At 37.3% G+C, this 21,652-nt stretch overlaps 1 protein-coding gene across 1 annotated transcript in view; it reads left to right on the top strand.

Annotated features, from left to right (window-relative positions):
* LOC110443750 (ataxin-1-like) overlaps positions 1–21,652 on the top strand; it is a 119,205-nt gene that overhangs the window by 25,825 nt on the left and 71,728 nt on the right. The gene's annotated exons all lie outside the window — the stretch shown is intronic.

The raw sequence follows: 21,652 nt of genomic DNA, 5'->3' as shown, positions 1-21,652 counted from the left end.
TCTGAATTCAAATGATAAATGACAAGGTCCTTAGTATCATATAGAATGGTACACTTTTCTGTTCTTTATTTTGGAGTCAAAATACATTGCTATAGATATTGATTATAACACAGTAATAACCTACATGATAATATATAACATGTATGTCAGACTCTACATGATTTATAATGTTACTCTATAGCGTTTGATAATATATAACATGTATGTCAGACTCTACATGATTTACAATGTTACTCTATAGCGTTTGATAATAATTCATATTCCGTAGCACTTGCTATAGATATTGATTATAACACAGTAATAACCTACATGATAATACATAACATGTATGTCAGACTCTGCATGATTTACAATGTTACTCTATATCGTTTGATAATATATAACATGTATGTCAGACTCTACATGATTTACAATGTTACTCTATAGCGTTTGATAATATAACATGTATGTCAGACTCTGCATGATTTGCAATGTTACTCTGTAGCGTTTGATAATATATAACATGTATGTCAGACTATACATGATTTACAATGTTACTCTATAGCGTTTGATAATATAACATGTATGTCAGACTCTGCATGATTTGCAATGTTACTCTGTAGCGTTTGATAATATATAACATGTATGTCAGACTATACATGATTTACAATGTTACTCTATAGCGTTTGATAATATAACATGTATGTCAGACTCTGCATGATTTGCAATGTTACTCTGTAGCGTTTGATAATATATAACATGTATGTCAGACTCTGCATGATTTCCAATGTTACTCTGTAGCGTTTGATAATATATAACATGTATGTCAGACTATACATGATTTACAATGTTACTCTATAGCGTTTGATAATATATAACATGTACGTCAGACTCTACATGATTTACAATGTTACTCTATAGTGTTTGATAATATATAACATATACGTCAGACTCTACATGATTTACAATGTTACTCTATAGCGTTTGATAATATAACATGTATGTCAGACTCTGCATGATTTGCAATGTTACTCTGTAGCGTTTGATAATATATAACATGTATGTCAGACTCTACATGATTTGCAATGTTACTCTATAGTGTTTGATAATATATAACATATACGTCAGACTCTACATGATTTACAATGTTACTCTATAGCGTTTGATAATATATAACATGTACGTCAGACTCTACATGATTTACAATGTTACTCTATAGTGTTTGATAATATATAACATGTACGTCAGACTTTACATGATTTACAATGTTACTCTATAGCGTTTGATAATAATTCGTATTCCGTAGCACTTGCTATAGATATTGATTATAACACAGTAATAACCTACATGATAATATATAACATGTATGTCAGACTCTGCATGATTTACAATGTTACTCTATGGTGTTTGATAATATATAACATGTATGTCAGACTTTACATGATTTACAATGTTACTCTATAGCGTTTGATAATATATAACATGTACGTCAGACTCTACATGATTTACAATGTTACTCTATAGCGTTTGATAACGTGACATATGCTCCTTTTGACCATGAGAATTGTAAGGTCACAATGACCTCTGATGAATTTCTAGGTCAGTAGTAAGGTAAGTAATAAGGTCAAATGTTTACTTTATACTTGTAAACTTTTATACCTGCCAAATGTAACAGGACAGGAAAAATGCACGGCCAGACCGGGGTTCGAACCCGGGACCTTCCGAACTCTAGATGGACGCTCCACCAATTGGGCATCTGGTCGCTGGCGATTGACGCAGTTCAGTTCCACTACATTCCTCCCTCCATTAACAAAGTCTTCGACCCCGAAGACACACAAGACCCTATACCACCTTCTGTGGGTATATTTAATATTGACATATAACTGATCACCATTAGGAGGCGCGGTAGTCTATTGGTAGGACGCCAGGCTCGTGATCGAAGGGTTGCAGGTTGGAGTCGCCTCACGGCACTGTGTTGTATCTTTGATGTTGTATCTTTGAGCAAGATACTTTACTCCGCTTGTTCCAGTCTACTCAGTTGTATTCTATATCATCCACAAAAATGATATAAAAATTGGCACATTTCACAATTAGACTTCCCTGGACGTCCAAATGTGATGTTGAATTTGAACCTTTAGTTACGATATATAGCACCATTACTCCAGACACTTTTCTATCAATACGTAGGCTTTAAACAACAGTATCTTGCCAAATTCACTAGTGGAATTTCCAAGGCTAGTGGTAGCGCAAATGAAGTAAAAAAATATGTTTCTATATAATTATATTTATTATTATATGATAATCTTTTCATACATTTCTTTGCGTTATTTAGGTATGAAAAGTTTTTCAGATGAAATCTATGTTACTATTCCGTTTTGTTCTTTGTTTCACAAATTAATGGAAATTTTATTTCTACAAATAATTCACCATATTTTGTAAATCATTTTACAAAAAAAGATATTGTCAGACAAAACATTAGTTAGAAATAAATAAATGTATAGAGTGAATCTGGGCAAATCGTGCGTATTTTAAGTAAGCCCAATGCTGTAGGTAATCCCACCACTTTTCTACTGTATACAGGCAAAATCACTTTCCTTTAAAGTTCATGTTATATCCTCCATACTTATGTGACCATGATAGTAGATTATGGGCCATATTTAGCTCTATACTGAGTAATTTTGCGGAAAAAATATTAAAATAAAGAAAAAAAATGAATGGTAATAAGGTTGATTTACTCCATCACCATTATCAATCAAGAAATCAACAGAATCCATGCAAATAATATGTAGGGCAGACACCATCAAATACCATTGTCTTTGTAAGAGTAACACTGTCTGATACCATTGTATATGTAGGAGGAACACTGTCTGATACCATTGTCTATGTAGGAGGAACACTGTCTGATACCATTGTCTGTGTAGGAGGAACACTGTCTGATACCATTGTCTGTGTAGAAGGAACACTGTCTGATACCATTGTCTGTGTAGGAGGAACACTGTCTGATACCATTGTCTGTGTAGAAGGAACACTGTCTGATACCATTGTCTGTGTAGGAGGAACACTGTCTGATACCATTGTCTGTGTAGAAGGAACACTGTCTGATACCATTGTCTGTGTAGGAGGAACACTGTCTGATACCATTGTCTGTGTAGAAGGAACACTGTCTGATACCATTGTCTGTGTAGGAGGAACACTGTCTGATACCATTGTCTGTGTAGAAGGAACACTGTCTGATACCATTGTCTATGTAGGAGGAACACTGTCTGATACCATTGTCTGTGTAGAAGGAACACTGTCTGATACCATTGTCTATGTAGGAGGAACACTGTCTGATACCATTGTCTATGTAGGAGGAACACTGTCTGATACCATTGTCTATGTAGGAGGAACACTGTCTGATACCATTGTCTATGTAGGAGGAACACTGTCTGATACCATTGTCTATGTAGGAGGAACACTGTCTGATACCATTGTCTATGTAGGAGGAACACTGTCTGATACCATTGTCTATGTAGGAGGAACACTGTCTGATACCATTGTCTATGTAGGAGGAACACTGTCTGATACCATTGTCTATGTAGGAGGAACACTGTCTGATACCATTGTCTATGTAGGAGGAACACTGTCTGATACCATTGTCTGTGTAGGAGGAACACTGTCTGATACCATTGTCTGTGTAGGAGGAACACTGTCTGATACCATTGTCTGTGTAGGAGGAACACTGTCTGATACCATTGTCTGTGTAGGAGGAACACTGTCTGATACCATTGTCTGTGTAGGAGGAACACTGTCTGATACCATTGTCTGTGTAGGAGGAACACTGTCTGATACCATTGTCTGTGTAGGAGGAACACTGTCTGATACCATTGTCTGTGTAGGAGGAACACTGTCTGATACCATTGTCTGTGTAGGAGGAACACTGTCTGATACCATTGTCTGTGTAGGAGGAACACTGTCTGATACCATTGTCTGTGTAGGAGGAACACTGTCTGATACCATTGTCTGTGTAGGAGGAACACTGTCTGATACCATTGTCTATGTAGGAGGAACACTGTCTGATACCATTGTCTATGTAGGAGGAACACTGTCTGATACCATTGTCTATGTAGGAGGAACACTGTCTGATACCATTGTCTATGTAGGAGGAACACTGTCTGATACCATTGTCTATATAGGAGGAACACTGTCTGATACCATTGTCTGTGTAGGTGGAACACTGTCTGTTACCATTGTATATGTAGGAGGAACACTGTCTGTTACCATTGTCTGTGTAGGAGGAACACCGTCTGATACCATGTCTGTGTAGGAGGAACACTGTCTGATACCATTGTCTGTGTAGGTGGAACACTGTCTGTTACCATTGTATATGTAGGAGGAACACTGTCTGTTACCATTGTCTATGTAGGAGGAACACTGTCTGATACCATTGTCGATGTAGGTGGAACACTGTCTGTTACCATTGTCTGTGTAGGAGGAACACTGTCTGATACCATTGTCGATGTAGGTGGAACACTGTCTGTTACCATTGTCTGTGTAGGAGGAACACTGTCTGATACCATTGTCTGTGTAGGAGGAACACTGTCTGATACCATTGTCTGTATAGGAGGAACACTGTGTTACCATTGTCTGTGTAGGAGGAAGACTGTCTGATACCATTGTCTGTATAGGAGGAACACTGTCTGATACCATTGTCTGTGTAGGAGGAACACTGTCTGATACCATTGTCTATGTAGGAGGAACACAGTCTCATACCATTGTCTGTGTAGGAGGAACACTGTCTGATACCATTGTCTATGAAGGAGGAACACTGCCTGTTACCATTGTCTATGTAGGAGGAACACTGTCTGTTACTATTGTCTGTGTAGGAGGAACACTATCTGATACCATTGTCTGTATATGAGGAACACTGTCTGTTACCATTGTCTGTGTAGGAGGAACACTGTCTGATATCTTTGTCTGTGTAGGAGAAACTGTATCTGATGTCATTCTCTACCTTTGGCAAATGTCTTTTTATTATAGGAACACCAAATGATACCATCTTTTGTCTAGAAAACATATCTTATAAACTTTAATCCAATCAAATTGTATCTGAAGATGTCTGTGAAACATTAGTACTGATGTTCTAAAGAATCCTAGATGTGACCTCAATTTTGTTCCAGACAATCCCTGAGCTAATTGAGGCACTAACCTGTGCTGACCCAATTCTGTTGCAGACCTGAAATTTGTTGCTGTGACACTTATATATCAAGCAAATTGCTCTCTCTGACAAAAATTTTAGACAGAAAATACAATGCTGTCAATGATAGTGGAGTGTAGTTGTTGACTAGAAATCCTTAATTACGGATCCAAATCCTTAATAAATGGAGATCGATTGCACACCCGAGGTATTGGCTGGTGCATTTACGACAGAATTAGTGAAGACATTATCTGTAGACTCAGCAGTTCTTGTCATAGGCATCATTATTTTGGTAATTGCCAGAAGAAACGTTACTTAAGATATATGAAAGAAAATTATATCGGAAAGTAGGCCTTAGATTTTGGATCAATACTTGTAGATTATTGGGGCAGCTCAGAGGACAGTCGGTGCACATTACCCTGGCAGCAACGTTGAGTTTAAAAAAAGTGTAGTTACGGAGGTTGACACGAGCCCTGACACCAGTGTCTGACATAGCACCACCAAGGAGGGTGGTTGTGATGTACATGCTGTCACAACATGTGTCAGCCGTACATTGATTTAATACATGTACTTTGTGGCAGTGGTGTCACAACAGCCTCTGCAGTAAAATGGAGGTAAAAAGTGTGTACTTGTCAGGCCCCTAATGGTCTGCAACAAGTCTCGTCTGGTTAGCGTCACATAAGAAGACAAACACCGTTTGATATTTATTTAAAGAACATAAGAATGTCTGATAGTCAGTTTCATAAATTTGTCAGACATGTTTCAATAAAACAGAGTGGGTAAGATTGTAGACACTATAAGGCACTGATCACACTAAATTATTTTGCCTCTCAAATGCTTATTGAGATGGCATGTAAATAATGCAGCTATCAAAAATGTTTCATTACGATAATGAGGAAATATTAAAATAATTACCAAGACACCTTATTTTCATGATAAACACTATGATGTTTTATTGTCAATATGAATGCTAAGAGACTCCCTGTTGTCAAGGTGAATACCAATAGACACCCTGATGACAAGATGAATACCAATAGACACCCTGATGACAAGATGAATACCAATATATATCCTGTTGTCAAGGTGAATATCAAGAGACACCGTTATCAAGATGACTACCAATAAACACCCTGTTGTCAAGGTGAATACCCATATACATCCTGTTGTCAAGGTGAATATTAATATACACCCTGATGACAAGGTGAATACCAATATACATCCTGTTGTCAAGGTGAATATCAATATACACCCTGATGACAAGGTGAATACCAATATACATCCTGTTGTCAAGGTGAATATCAAGAGACACTGTTATCAAGATGACTACCAATAGACACCCTGTTGTCAAGGTGAATACCCATATACATCCTGTTGTCAAGGTGAATATCAAGAGACACTGTTATCAAGATGACTACCAATAGACACCCTGTTGTCAAGGTGAATACCAACAGACATCATAATGTCAAGGTGAATACAAATAGACACCCTGTTGTCAAGGTGAATACCAACAGACATCATAATGTCAAGGTGAATACCAATAGACACCCTGTTGTCAAGGTGAATACCAAGAGACACCCTTTTGTCAAAGTGAATACCAACAGACATCATGTTGTCAAGGTGAATACCAATAGACACGCTGGTGTCAAGGTGAATACCAATAGACACCCTGTTGTCAAGGTGAATACCAAAAGACACCCTTTTGTCAAGTTGAATACCGAGACACCTTTTTTCCATGGTGATGTGTATACCAAAATGCTTTATTGTCAAAGTAAACAATAAGACACCCTATTTTCAAGGTGATTGACAATTTATTAAGGGTGTTGTTTACAAAAAAAACAAATATAAATGACTTATAGATAACTATAGAGTTTGATGATTAAATGAAGAGTTTTCCTGCTTCTCTGATAATATACCCTGAAAATACCATGGATGAAATGTGAATAAATATTAAAGTTTCATTACAGCCCACTCTAATTATCATGAGCACATTGTCTGCATTAGGAAATGAGTATGCCTTGCATCATAACTTAAACTTGCTACATAGTTGTACAATGTCTTACATATTTGTGGTAGTTACCTCCCTTCACCAGCTTTTTGGCTGCATCTGTCACTTCATATTGATCAAGCTGCTGTGACTCATACACCTACGGTAGTATATCAAGGGCTAGTCACTTCATTCCTACCTTTAACATTTCTTAGATGTTTTACATGCACCTCATTTTCTGCTATCATAAATGTTGAAAGATCATGTAGGTTATTTTACTGTTACAACAGAACTTGATCCTAGCCCAGCAACAACACACTGCCTGACAGAAATCAGTAATAGTCTAGATTTATGAGCTACGTTTTAACAACATAATGTATGATGCTTGATAAAGCATGTATATAAAATGTAACACATGGAGACAGTAACTTTTAGTATTTATCAGCGATTACTTGATTCTGAATCTTGGGTTCCTTGCCTTCGTTACTGGTTTTCCGAAATCATGAGTCCCTTGACTTTGGTTACTGGATCCAGGAATCTTGGGTCCCTTGCCCCTGTTACTGTTTCCTGTATACATGAAAGGTCAAGATTTTGTTGTCTTGGTAACCAGAGGTGTAGAATTTGTCCACTGTATATTGAAGGTCAAGACTTGGTTGTCTTGGTAACCAGGGGTGTTGAATTGGTCCTGTGTATATGGAAGGTCAAGAATTTGTTGTCTTGGTAAACAAAGGTTTAGAATTGGTCCTCTGTATATTGAAGGTCAAGTCTTTGTTGTCTTGGTAACCAGGGGTGTTGAATTGGTCCTGTGTATATGGAAGGTCAAGAATTGGTTGTCTTGGTAACCAAAGGTATAGAATTGGTCCTCTGTATATGGAAGGTCAAGACTTTGTTGTCTTGAGGTGTAGAATTGGTCCTCTGTATATATGGAAGGTCAAGAATTTGTTGTCTTGAGGTGTAGAATTGGTCTTGTGTATATGGAAGGTCAAGACTTTGTTGTCTTGGTAACCAGAGGTGTTGAATTGGTCCTGTGTATATGGTAGGTCAAGACTTTGTTGTCTTGAGATGTAGAATTAGTCCTGTGTATATGGAAGGTCAAGACTTTGTTGTCTTGAGGTGTAGAATTGGTCCTGTGTATATGGAAGGTCAAGACTTTGTTGTCTTGAGATGTAGAATTAGTCCTGTGTATATGGAAGGTCAAGACTTTGTTGTCTTGAGGTGTAGAGTTGGTCCTGTGTATATGGAAGGTCAAGACTTTGTTGTCTTGAGGTGTAGAATTGGTCCTGTGTATATGGAAGGTCAAGTTTTTGTTGTCTTGAGGTGTAGAGTGGGCTCAAATGAATATGGAAAATTGAAGGTATCTGCAGGTTTACAGGGCTGGTACAGGTTACTTTAGTCTCTTTCTTGCTCTTCTACATGCTCAGTGATCATCTCCAGGGTTATTGAAAGGATAGGCCTAATGTATCCCACAGCTTATCACAATAGTATCTAACTAACATGGGGCCCTGACAGAGTTTTCCTCTATGCTTTCTGTGACATTGCAGAAACCAAACTGATCTGCTGCCCCTGTTGCAGCATTTGGGATCTTTCTTGTTTGGGTGTCTGGGCTGTTGAGAGGACATTAAACCCCATACAAACTAGCCCTCAGTATTTAGAAAAGATGAATGGAGGAATGCTGCCTGACATTCTACATTGGACTGTAACTGTCTTCTACTACAGGTCAAAGGTCAAGTAATAATATCGTAGTTATATCAATATTGAAGTATTTTGATTGGAGATTGTAATCCTATTTCTAAAGATGTCAGAACAAATGAGTGTCAGTGCTGTAAAACTCTTCATTTTTGCAAGTACTTTATTTCCCAAAATACACCTGTAGGTTTTATTATAAATACCCCTAAAAAATCGAAATTATGTGGATTCTATTTTTATTTTGATAATAGTTGTATAGGGAATAATTTAAATTTTGCGGAGAACTCAAATTTGTTTGGTTGTGTACCTATTTTTATAATGAGCTCAAATTTGTGTGGTTGTGTAGCGATTTTTCTGATGAACTCAAATTTGTGTGGTTGTATACCTATTTTTCTGATGAACTCAAATTTGTGTGGTTGTGTAGCGATTTTTCTGATGAGCTTAAATGTGTGTGGTTGTGTACCAATTTTTCTGATGAACTCCAATTTGTGTGGTTGTGTAGGTATTTTTCTGATGAGCTCAAATTTGTGTGGTTGTGTAGCGATTTTTCTGATGAGCTAAAATGTGTGTGGTTGTATGCCTATTTTTCTGATGAGCTCAAATTTGTGTGGTTGTGTACCAATTTTTCTGATGAACTCCAATTTGTCTGGTTGTGTAGGTATTTTTCTGATGAGCTCAAATTTGTGTGGTTGTGTAGCGATTTTTCTGATGAGCTCAAATGTGTGTGGTTGTATGCCTATTTTTCTGATGAGCTCAAATTTGTGTGGTTGTGTACCAATTTTTCTGATGAACTCCAATTTGTCTGGTTGTGTAGGTATTTTTCTGATGAGCTCAAATTTGTGTGGTTGTGTAGCGATTTTTCTGATGAGCTCAAATGTGTGTGGTTGTATGCCTATTTTTCTGATGAGCTCAAATTTGTGTGGTTGTGTACCAATTTTTCTGATGAACTCCAATTTGTGTGGTTGTGTAGGTATTTTTCTGATGAGCTCAAATTTGTGTGGTTGTGTAGCGATTTTTCTGATGAGCTCAAATGTGTGTGGTTGTATGCCTATTTTTCTGATGAGCTCAAATTTGTGTGGTTGTGTACCAATTTTTCTGATGAACTCCAATTTGTGTGGTTGTGTAGGTATTTTTCTGATGAGCTCAAATGTGTGTGGTTGTGTAGCGATTTTTCTGATGAACTCAAATTTGTCTGGTTGTGTAGGTATTTTTCTGATGAGCTCAAATTTGTGTGGTTGTGTAGCGATTTTTCTGATGAGCTCAAATGTGTGTGGTTGTATGCCTATTTTTCTGATGAGCTCAAATTTGTGTGGTTGTGTACCAATTTTTCTGATGAACTCCAATTTGTGTGGTTGTGTAGGTATTTTTCTGATGAGCTCAAATGTGTGTGGTTGTGTAGCGATTTTTCTGATGAACTCAAATTTGTCTGGTTGTGTAGGTATTTTTCTGATGAGCTCAAATTTGTGTGGTTGTGTAGCGATTTTTCTGATGAGCTCAAATGTGTGTGGTTGTATGCCTATTTTTCTGATGAGCTCAAATTTGTGTGGTTGTGTACCAATTTTTCTGATGAACTCCAATTTGTGTGGTTGTGTAGGTATTTTTCTGATGAGCTCAAATGTGTGTGGTTGTGTAGCGATTTTTCTGATGAGCTCAAATTTGTGTGGTTGTGTACCGATTTTTCTGATGAGCCAAAATGTGTGTGGTTGTATGCCTATTTTTCTGATGAGCTCAAATTTGTGTGGTTGTGTACCAATTTTTCTGATGAACTCCAATTTGTGTGGTTGTGTACCAATTTTTCTGATGAGCCATTGTCGGTCTAAAGATGGATTGGTTGTATTTTGCCTGTAACAGTTCATTAATATTGGATGAGTGCCAGTGTGTCTACATAGATAGGATCTGCTAGCTGTCAATATCTGCTTCATTACTTGTACGAAATCTTTCCAGGTGAAGCATTTTACTTACATAGGGTTCCCTAGAGAATATCCTTGCCTACATTTCTGAATTCATATGAACTGTTAATGGGGTCAGTCCTTGATTCTCCAGCTGCATCTCCGACGATCATTATCACTTTGTGTTCTATATTTTTTATCTGTATTTAGAAACAAAATGACAGGAGACAATTTTCAGTGGAATGTGAAAACATATATTAAAATTGTTTGTGTCGCCTTGGAATGTTAGGTTTCCTTATACATGCTGACCTGTACTTTCATCCTGTGTTTAGTTGTCATAGGAACATGGTCAAAGTCAGTGGTGTTCTTAATGCATACAGTGATATCATAGGCCTGGCTGATAGTAGTCACGGTTCACTCAGTTGAACTGGTGGCATTAAGGAAAGCAAACATTGTCACTTGGTGTCATGTTTTTTTCATCTTTTCTTGATCTTTTGCCAAGAAGTCTTTGAATTTTTAGCTGGTATTTATCACATATCAGGGATATACATGTTGAGATGAGAATGTTGACATTTACTTAAATCTTTTTTTTTTTTTTATCTTTTTGTATACTCATTGGAAAGTTGTACTGAAATAACTTCTGTTTAATACAATGTGTCTTTGAATTTGCAACTGATGAAAATTTAGAGACAGAAAAGTAATGATAAAGGATGTTGGTGTTGATAACGCCTCAATAATAATTCCAACAGTAATCACATGTACTTGCGTTTGTATCCTTCATGGCAGGTGTATGTGACGACCTGAATGTGTACTGTGATATCTTATATTCTTGTTGTTCCCATTATGATATTTTTTCTGTCATTTACACTGTCAAACCTGCTCAAAAGATTAGCCATGTTTAGAGACTGCTTTTAAAACTCAATGAAGTGATTTCCGTAGTTAACTGAACCTTTATCAGGAGACCACTTGTGATAAGAGACCACAGATGGACTTCCTGAAGGTGATCTCTAAATACAGGTGTGACTATTAAATAAAAATGGTTGAAGTGGAAAGAAGTCACTTCAGCGGTAAAAAAAATGTGCGATAATTAATTTCCAGCTATTAACTGCTTTACCAGAATAGACATCACAGTGATACCTTATAACTAAAATATTGGTACCTAATGACCTAAATATTGGTACCTAATGACCTAAATATTGGTACCTTATGACCTAGATATTGGTACCTTATGACCTAGATATTGGTACCTTATGACCTAGATATTGGTATCTTAGGAGATGACTTGGATTTACAAGGTTTTGCGGCCCTAAATATTGACTTCTTGAAGACATTGAAAAATTAACAAGGCTCATCTGTCTGTTCTAACACATGTATTGATGTTTGGAATATAATATACTGTGAGATATCATGGATTTTGTTCTAATTAGTTTTATCTGTATCAAGTGGTTTTTCTTATTAGTTTGTGACTTTTTGTCAAATTTAATATAAATAATATAGTATAATAATACTTGATGTTCAAAATATAGTTATTTACTGATCTTTATCTACATACAACATTATTAAAGAAATACATATTTTTTATTTGACCCACATTTGCCAACAACTTGTATATATTTTTTCTTTAGCTGTCTCTTATTGCTTTACGGCTGTCTGCCTGTTTTGCCCCCTGTGATGGCCTCATTTCTCAGCTATAGGTAATAGTAAGCACATTATAGTTTGCAGCATGAGTAAGCAAGTTGTGTGAACGACCTCTGACCTCCCCTCTCTGTGCTGAACTCTGACCTCTTGTTTCTCTATGAACCCTGACCTGCCGCTGTACACATCAACAATCTGTTACTACTACACACACTACATACCTAACCTGACACAGTCAGTCAGTCAGTCTGCCAGCTAGCCAGGATACAGTACAATCACCGGGCTGGCACTACTACTGAGAGCGCCCAGCTGATTGGTGCTGTTAGCCTGGCCCAGTTTGTGGGGTAGCTTTTCCCACTGTTGCTCTTCCAGTACTTGGGGACGGTGCATGAAGAGGAGGAGTACTACAACTGGGTGACCTGTAGGGAGACTTTCAACCGGTTCAAGTCACTGTCAGGTGTCTGCCAACCACTTGTATATACCGACTTGGCACATCTATTGATTACAGACCCACTGGACATAATACTTTCTCTGCTGCTGTTTCCTCCTCGTCCTCGTATTCATTTCCAGTCATTATTTCTCAACTTTTCTCAGTGCCACAAAACTAGAATTTTATTACGGTGTGGTTGACATCATTGATCTTTGGTGGAGTATCCTAAGCATCAGATAGGAGATTCTTTCCTCAGTCTTGGAAACTGACACATCACACAAGGTAAGGTTTGGTCACCTTTGTTTATATATATACGTTATTTCCCATTGATGCTGATGCTGGCAGTCTCCTATATAGCCTCTTCCATTCTCACCTACCAATTCTCAATGATCGTATTCTCCTCAGACAGTTTTCTACAGCCTTTTTTTCTCCTATTTTGTACAGATGTTTAGAAGCTCATATAGCCTCTCTCCATTCTTTCTTTATGATACATGTAACCACTTCCTTATATATCATAGACACGATGTTCAGATTTCTTAAATTTTAAAATTGTAGACAGTTAGCATTTTTCTGAATGCAGAATTGATCATTAATGCAGACATGCATTTTAGAATTATCTCCTTCAGGTTTCCTGTTTATTTGCTTACAGTGAAATCCTGACAGTATAGATTAGAATGTACATACACATACCACGTGAATATTATGATTTAACAATTTCATCCTGTCCTGAAAAAGTTAAACTTTAATGAATATTATTGAAATGTTGTTCTTTCTGGTTGTATCGCGCTGTAAAAATAAGTATGTCTCTGATAATAGCCTTGAGAGCGTTTTTTGAGTAAAATGCATATTGGTGATAAGACTTACTGGGATTTTTTCTTGCCTCAGAATTTTCAAATAAAACTTGTGCAACTCTTGTTATTGACGTTGATCTACATTGATGAAGATTGCATGCATTATAATGTCAAAGGATGTGGACAACCCTACAGTTTGTCTCGTCGCGTAATTGTCTAGATTAATCTTGAAAAGAATTATTAATAAAAATGAAAACATGTTTATACTCTGTCCTGTATATAGTCAATGGTATTGGAGAAACAAGGCCTGTCAATTTTATGTATATCAATGGGAAAATTTAATCCTTATTTTAATATCTTCATTCTAATAAATATGAAAATTTTGTTTAAGGTTGTCACAGAATGTTTAAAGTAAATAAACAGTATTTCTATAGTTGATAAGAGTTTCTGAATAATATTTTGATAGTAATAAACAGAACTACTGCAGCCTGTTAAAGTGTTGAGAGACTCGAGGCATTCCATCATCTGATAAGAGACCTGAAGTAAGTTACTGGCTGGTATCATGTGTGAGATTAGCATGAAGGTTGGTGGGTATAACTTGTCATATCAAGTCTCTCTATTAGCACGGACAGATGGTTTAATCCTCTCCTCAGTTACATCCTTCAGCTCCTACAGAGAAACACCTATTACAGAATTACTGATATGATACACAATAATCAATACTGTACAATCAAATTGCATTTAAATTCATTAACAGAATTTTTGATAAAACTGCCTTGCCCTTAATACATCTAGGGACCTGGAGAATTAAAGGAAGTACAGTTTACCAGAGCTAATATGGTATTTTATTTAAATGTGTCGGAGGTTTTGTAACTATGTTTCTGTGATGCGATACCCAACAGCTCTTCAGAAATTCCTGGCGTTTAAAAGTACCGTATAATTATGCTATTTTACAGTATTATGACGTCTGTAAGTTGATACAGTGGTACAGCAGATAAATGAAGCTTTTGTGAGGTGTGTAAAATGATAGGCAACGTTTTCCATGACAAACTATCCTCACATTGAGATTGTATTCAGACTAAAGGCTTGTTGCAGCTATACTGCAGGTGCCTGCACTATGTAAAACTCTGCAGGTTTTCTCAGCCAACCTTCACAGGTGCATTCTCACCTGTTCACGTCTGTGTGAAAAGTCGTCAACTTTTTTCTCTGTCTGAAAATGTTTGTCTTTCATGCATTTACATATTGCAAGTATGATTGTGTATGATAAAGATCTAAAACTAGCAGCTTATACAAACTCGACTAAAAATCCACTTTTAATGTGGTGGATGAACCCCATACAGAGAGGTATAAACTCGTTTTGAGTTAGCCTCGCAGAATCCTCCCGCGTCAGTTCAGTTTAATATACCAGAAAAACCTGATGACTCTATCTCCAATCTGATCATTGGTTTGCTCTTTACTCGTCAACATAAGTAAAAGAAGTGGTTATTATGTAAATAGGAACACCTGCATCATTGGAAAACAACAAAGGTTATTAGGAACACATACATGTTAAATATTGTGCATTTGATAGATACTCTTCAAAGGTTCTTTTTTTTATACAAAAAATAAAATCATGAAATAGCGTTTGAATTGTTTCAATGTAAAAAGTCTTTCTGACACGACCAAATGTATGTGGCTGTCTAACACCTAGGTGATATCAATGTATACATCACCTCAAATTCTTTTCTCGTCACAACCACCCTAGCTGGAGCTAAAGATCTAGGGTCTTTTGGTTCTAGTAATTGATCTGAACGCTAACTTAAAACCTTCTGGTTTTTTCATTAATTACATCCAGATCTAGAATCCAACCAGACAGATTCTAGATTTAATATTTAAGGAGTTGTGGGTAAACCATGAAATTTGATGTGCTAAGAGTGAACTAGTCAACTCCACATTATCTCTAGTCAGCTAACCAGGTTTATCTCCAGTCTGTTAACAAGGATTATCTCAGTCCGTTAGCCAGGTTTATCTTTGGTCAGTTAATAAGGATTATCTCAGTCCATTAGCCAGGTTTACTTTTAGTCAGTTAATCAGGTTTATCTCCAGACAGTTAACCAGGTTTATCTCCAGACAGTTAACAAGGATTATCTCAGTCCGTTAGCCAGGTTTACTTTTAGTCAGTAAACCAGGTTTATCTCCAGTCAGTTAATCAGGTTTATCTCCAGACAGTTAACCAGGTTTATCTCCAGTCAGTTATCCTGGTTTATTTCCAGTCAGTTAACAAGGATTATCTCCAGTCAGTTAAACAGGTTTATCTACAGTCAGTTAAACAGGTTTATCTACAGTCAGTTGACAAGGTTTATTTCTCAGTTAACCCAAGTTATTTCCAGTCAGTTAACCAAAATATTGCTGTTCAGTTAACAGAATTTATCTCAATTCATCAGGAAAATTATCAAAAGAATATTACAAGTTGATTAATGCATTTTTCTCCAGTCTGGTTTTAATCAAGTCACCTTGGGCTTTTATTCTCTCTAGTCAATTAATAAGGTTTGTCACCATAAAAGCAATTAATTATACAAAGCTTGTTCAAGCTCAATTGTTTGGTACTATTTGCTGTTACAAACCCTATTTAAATGAGAAGTTGAAGGTGAAGGCTGCAAGTCATTGGTACACATGTACTAACACAGACAGGGACACGTTAGTAACATGGGTGCTATTCACAGGCCAGTCAACCCCATAATAAAAATAGCATCAGTCATCAACAATAGGCTTTAATCACGAAAGGAAAAATGTGCTAATGAAACGGGCAAAACCTGGTCTGATCTCATTGCTGATCAATACACGTAGGAAGGTAGATGTTGATCAGTTGAGATGAATGCTTTGGGGTGACCCCCCCCACAAAGATGAGTGAATTGGTTAAGGCGATAGAGGCCAGGGTTTCTCAGTGACACACCTGTAGTGACCTGATTGTGATGAGTGTGACCTGAAGCTTGTGGTCACAAACATTGGCTGACCTGTGTAGTCCCAAAAATGAATGATCTGTTGATGGAGTCTAAGCTCTCGCAGTCACAAACATGTTGTGACCTGTTTGTGACGACCAAGAGTCACAAACATGTTGTGACCTGTTTGTGACGACCAAGAGTCACAAGCGTAAAATGATGACAAAAGCTGGGGACTCCAAGTGATAACCACAGAGTGCTAAGATAATAGAACTGATCCCAGCGTGGAAGCCTGCCGGTATTCCAGTAGGCAAACAATCATAAATTTTTAAACAATGTAACAATGATGTATTAATAGCAAAAGTACACTGCAATAGGGTAGCAACGTTTTTTCAGGTGCGTGATGGAGATATTGGGATAGCGGGGATATCCTCAAATGACTGCACCATTAAAACCAATAACTGTGAAATTTCCTTAGTCTAATAATCCTATGATGGATGACGCAGACCAAAATAATAGAGTGTTATTGAATGATGAAGTACCATTCTTTAAATTCTACACTAAATTGATGTGGCTGATTGTCGGTTTATTTAGTGGGGACATGTATTTTCAGATTTGATGTGGCTGATTGTCGGTTTATTTAGTGGGGACATGTATTTTCAGATTTGCTGATGTACATCAGTAGTTTTATTGCAGCAAATTGAGTTTTACGTTAACATTTCATTTTTGTTTGATCAACAAATAAAATTCCTTATTACATCACAAAAATACAATTGAGCCTTATACATTAGCTTTGTCAGTTCACTTAACTTCTTGTATTACACCCTGTTGTAGAGTACGAATGGCACACTTTATTTCATTGTGTGATTATTTTAATGTATGGCAAATTTACAATGTACTTTTAGTTTCGGAATAGTAAGCTTCATCATTAACTTTATAGATTATGAATGGTATACAATATTATGTATTAATATACATCTATTTAACTATAAATAAATATAAAACCAATTCCTTAAATTGGTTGTATCCCCCTTTTGTGTTAACTTTACTGGCCTTACTTAGTTCTCTATTAACCATGTGTTAGACTGAAAAGTAAAGCACACCTGCAGACTAACTCCCTCTACAGCTTCTGTAGATGCAGACTAACTCCCTCTACAGCTTCTGTAGATGCAGACTTACTCCCTCAGCAGTTTCTATAGTTTCCTAATTGAAATTACCAAGCCAATCAGGAGAGGGGTTGGCCAGAATTGTACTGACCCGACACTGCTAAGCTGATTTTATATTTTCAGTAAAAAGTATAGACAATATTTATGTTTTCGAGAACTGCAGTTGGAATATCGCTGTTTAAAAATTTTGGGATATAGGATATTTCTAGTTCCTCTTGACCACCTCTGTTTTCTTGACTTTGCCTCAGGAAACAAACCTGGCCTCAGGGCTTCAGAAACTTGCACAATCCCTCAAGCCCATACTCAAACTGTATACTGTAGATATTCTTAATGGTAAACTTGTTAAGTTACTGTCGAGATTCAAAATGATTACTTAATTAATCATTTACAACAAAGATTTTTCAATAATATATTGTACTATTTACTGTAGGTATTCCCAGTAGGAAGCTTACTTTACAGATTCATAAAAGTAAACTTCATCATTTACTGTTCCATGTCTTACTGCAGCTCCGTTAAAAACTCCAGTGAAGGTACTTGAGTCCATCGAAATCTGTCAATAACCATTCAACGGTATCTATTTATAGATTTCAGCTTGCCTTGTTTCTGTACGATACATAAAACAGCGTATCCTGTTTGAGTAAATTGGCCAAAGAAAAACGTTGTTTCACAATTCTTTGTCTTGACTTAGCATATATATTGATTCTTCTTTTTGTTGTGTTTTACATTGATATTATAAAATGTGAGATTTTTCAGTAAAGGGGGACAAGTGTTACCTGTCCCTAACACTGTAAGATATAGTAGAAATAGTGTTCTAATGGTTTTCTTGAATCAGGATAGAAATGTAGCTATGATGTACATATATAAGATCGGGTTGATATTTTCTGGAGAAGGGTAAGAGTGTTGTCTTGTTAAATGATGTGTTACTACACATGACAAAAAGCAAACTTTTTTTTATCTACCTAGGTATTCTTGAACATAAAGTAAATCTGATGAGGTTAGATTTTAAAAATGTCCATAAATTTCCTCTCAGATTGTAGTTTTACCTATTTGTGTTATTTATACTGCGGCCTCCACTATGTTGAGATGTGGGATACTATATGGTAAGAGTTATCTGATGTCCCTCTTGGTCTGTATGATTTAGATCGGGGTAAATCAGTTAGCTCGGAGCCCTGTCTATCTCTATACCAAGTTTTCAGATGTTTATTATGTAAATGTCAGGCACTAAACGTGGCAGGTCACACCTAATATCTACCACATCTGAAGACTATCACTGGCCTTATTATAACATGCAAGTATAAAGGAAGAACTCATAGACAATTTTGTCAGAATGCATGACTCTTCAAGACCAAAGACTTGGGTTTTGATTTAAAACAGTTGTTGCCATTCTTTTGATATTCTTTTGTCCCCGGATCCGGACCCATTGGGACCTGCAGGATGAAATGTATCATCAAAATGTTATATTCAAAGAACCTGAACACTGATGCACTTTCATGTTTGGTATAAACTTCTTATTTAGTGAAATTAATTTTGTAAAATTTCAAAGAGTACATCATGGTGCAGTTTCATTGTTTGGTAAAGAGTTGCTGTGCTAACTGTTACCAGATACATACTGTCGGTATCTAATGAACATGACGAGTGTCGGATCACATGATCAGATTTACTGCAGGTACACCCATCTCTTTTCAAAGAAACCGTTCAGATAATTTCGTATTTATAAGTTTTCCACTGTGACTAATTTCATATTTATAAGTTTTCCACTGTGACTAATAATAACTGATTCTTGATTTTTTCCAACGTTAATATTATGTCTTTGATTTCATTGTGCTAAATGTAAATATTAGAACGTGCTATAAACACTCACACAAGAAAACACAAGTTATGAAATAATTTATGTGCAAATTTCACATTTGTACATAATTTACCAGACATGAGAAATTCAGTTTTGTTTGCCTACCAACACGATAACTCTTGTGACTGCTTTGTGACCTAAAGACCTCACAATACCCAGTAACATTACGTTAGAGATCACAGGAAAACATCAGAAAAACTTACCATTCTTTTTATTGCACTTGGACACACAAAATGAAATTCTTTCTAATAAATCACGAATTTCTTTATTTTATTGTTCTGTCACATGTCATTAAAAATAAATACACAATTTCTACGTTGGAATTTGCCTTTCACCTGTTATTTATACCACTTTATCTTGCTTTATGGAATAGAACAAATCTTGGTATCTTACAATGTGGTTTTGCAAGGCTTACATTTTGTTACTGTGGGTAAAACAGCCATTGTTACTGGATGTGATGTTGAGGTAATTATAGGGTACAAGTTTAAATGGAGTGACCTGTTGAACTTGTATTGTCGGATTGTCACGTTTACTACGATCTACATGCTACTACAGTGTGTTCGGAGACTATAAATGCCTGGTACAACCGGCGGAATAGTACTGCGTTCATACCACGCCACAAACAGTACCGCATTTAAGGCGGTTAGTGTCATATGTCAATGAATAATGTCCCCAAACTTCTTTGATCACCGATTTCAGACTACTAAGTACTGATTCATTCACAGCTCGGAGTCTTTTGTTGGCAGAATTAAGTTTTGTACAGAGCAGTTTGTAATGTTATGAATGCTAGTCATTGAATTTATTCTTCTTAATTACAACTGTGTAGAAATCATGAAGATTACAGAAGACAAACAGTTGTGATTGGATAACAAAGGCCACACTCTGAGGTGAAGCTCTCTTATGTGTTATAAGAACCCTATCAGCCCCACACTCATTATCTTCTTTGTTCTGGGCAGAAATACATACCACTGTACTGCCATGTGACTTCTTCATTCTATTTAAAAGAAAAGACAGAGGTAGCTAATATCAGGGTGAGATTCAGTGCAAAGCTGACTGATTAAAATGACCTTCAGATCGAACATTTAACACTGCACTGTGTGCACTCTGTCCTCCCTATGGGTGTAATGACTGTACACCAACCCACCCCTGATGAAAAATCTACCCATCACCCTCCAGTCTAAGCCCTCTCAGTCCCAGGGTATGTATTCCAACCCTCCACACAACACCGTCAGTCTTAACCCTCCACACAACACCATCAGTCTTAACCCTCCACACAACACCCAAGGCCCAGTCTAAGCCCTCTCAGTCCCAGGGGATGTACTCCAACCCTCCACCCAACACCATCTGTCTTATCCCCCCACCCCAACCTCTAACCAGACCCAGAGTAAAATGTACACCAATCCACCCCTAATAGTAAATATGCCCCCATCCCCTGTACTCCAACTCTCCACCCAACACTATCAGTCTTATCCCCCACCCCAACCTCCTACCCAGAGTAAAATGTACACCAATCCACCCCTGATATTAAGCCTCACCCCTCAACCAAACACACCGTCTAAGCCCTCTCGTCCTACCAGCCCCAGAGTAAAATGTACCCCAATCCACCCCTGATATTAAGCCTCAACCCTCAACCAACCCCCCCATCTAAGCCCTCTTGTCCTACCAGTCCCAGAGTAAAATGTACACCAATCCACCCCTGATATTAAGCCTAAACCCTCAACCAAACCCCCCATCTAAGCCCTCTCGTCCTACCAGCCCCTGAGTAAAATGTACACCCATCCACCCCTGATATTAAGCCTCACCCCTCAACCAAACACACCGTCTAAGCCCTCTCGTCCTACCAGCCCCTGAGTAAAATGTACACCAATCCACCCCTGATATTAAGCCTAAACCCTCAACCAAACCCCCCATCTAAGCCCTCTCGTCCTACCAGCCCCAGAGCAAAATGTACACCAATCCACCCCTGATATTAAGCCTAAACCCTCAACCAAACCCCCCATCTAAGCCCTCTCGTCCTACCAGCCCCTGAGTAAAATGAACACCCATCCACCCCTGATATTAAGCCTCGACCCTCAACCAAACACCCCATCTAAGCCCTCTCGACCTACCAGTCCCAGAGTAAAATGAACACCCATCCACCCCTGATATT

The sequence above is a fragment of the Mizuhopecten yessoensis genome, unplaced genomic scaffold (assembly GCF_002113885.1).
Source record: "Mizuhopecten yessoensis strain PY_sf001 unplaced genomic scaffold, ASM211388v2 scaffold1961, whole genome shotgun sequence".
Classification (NCBI taxonomy): domain Eukaryota; kingdom Metazoa; phylum Mollusca; class Bivalvia; order Pectinida; family Pectinidae; genus Mizuhopecten; species Mizuhopecten yessoensis.
Note: the sequence above shows the minus strand (reverse complement) of the source record. Positions and strands in the feature narration are given on the sequence as shown.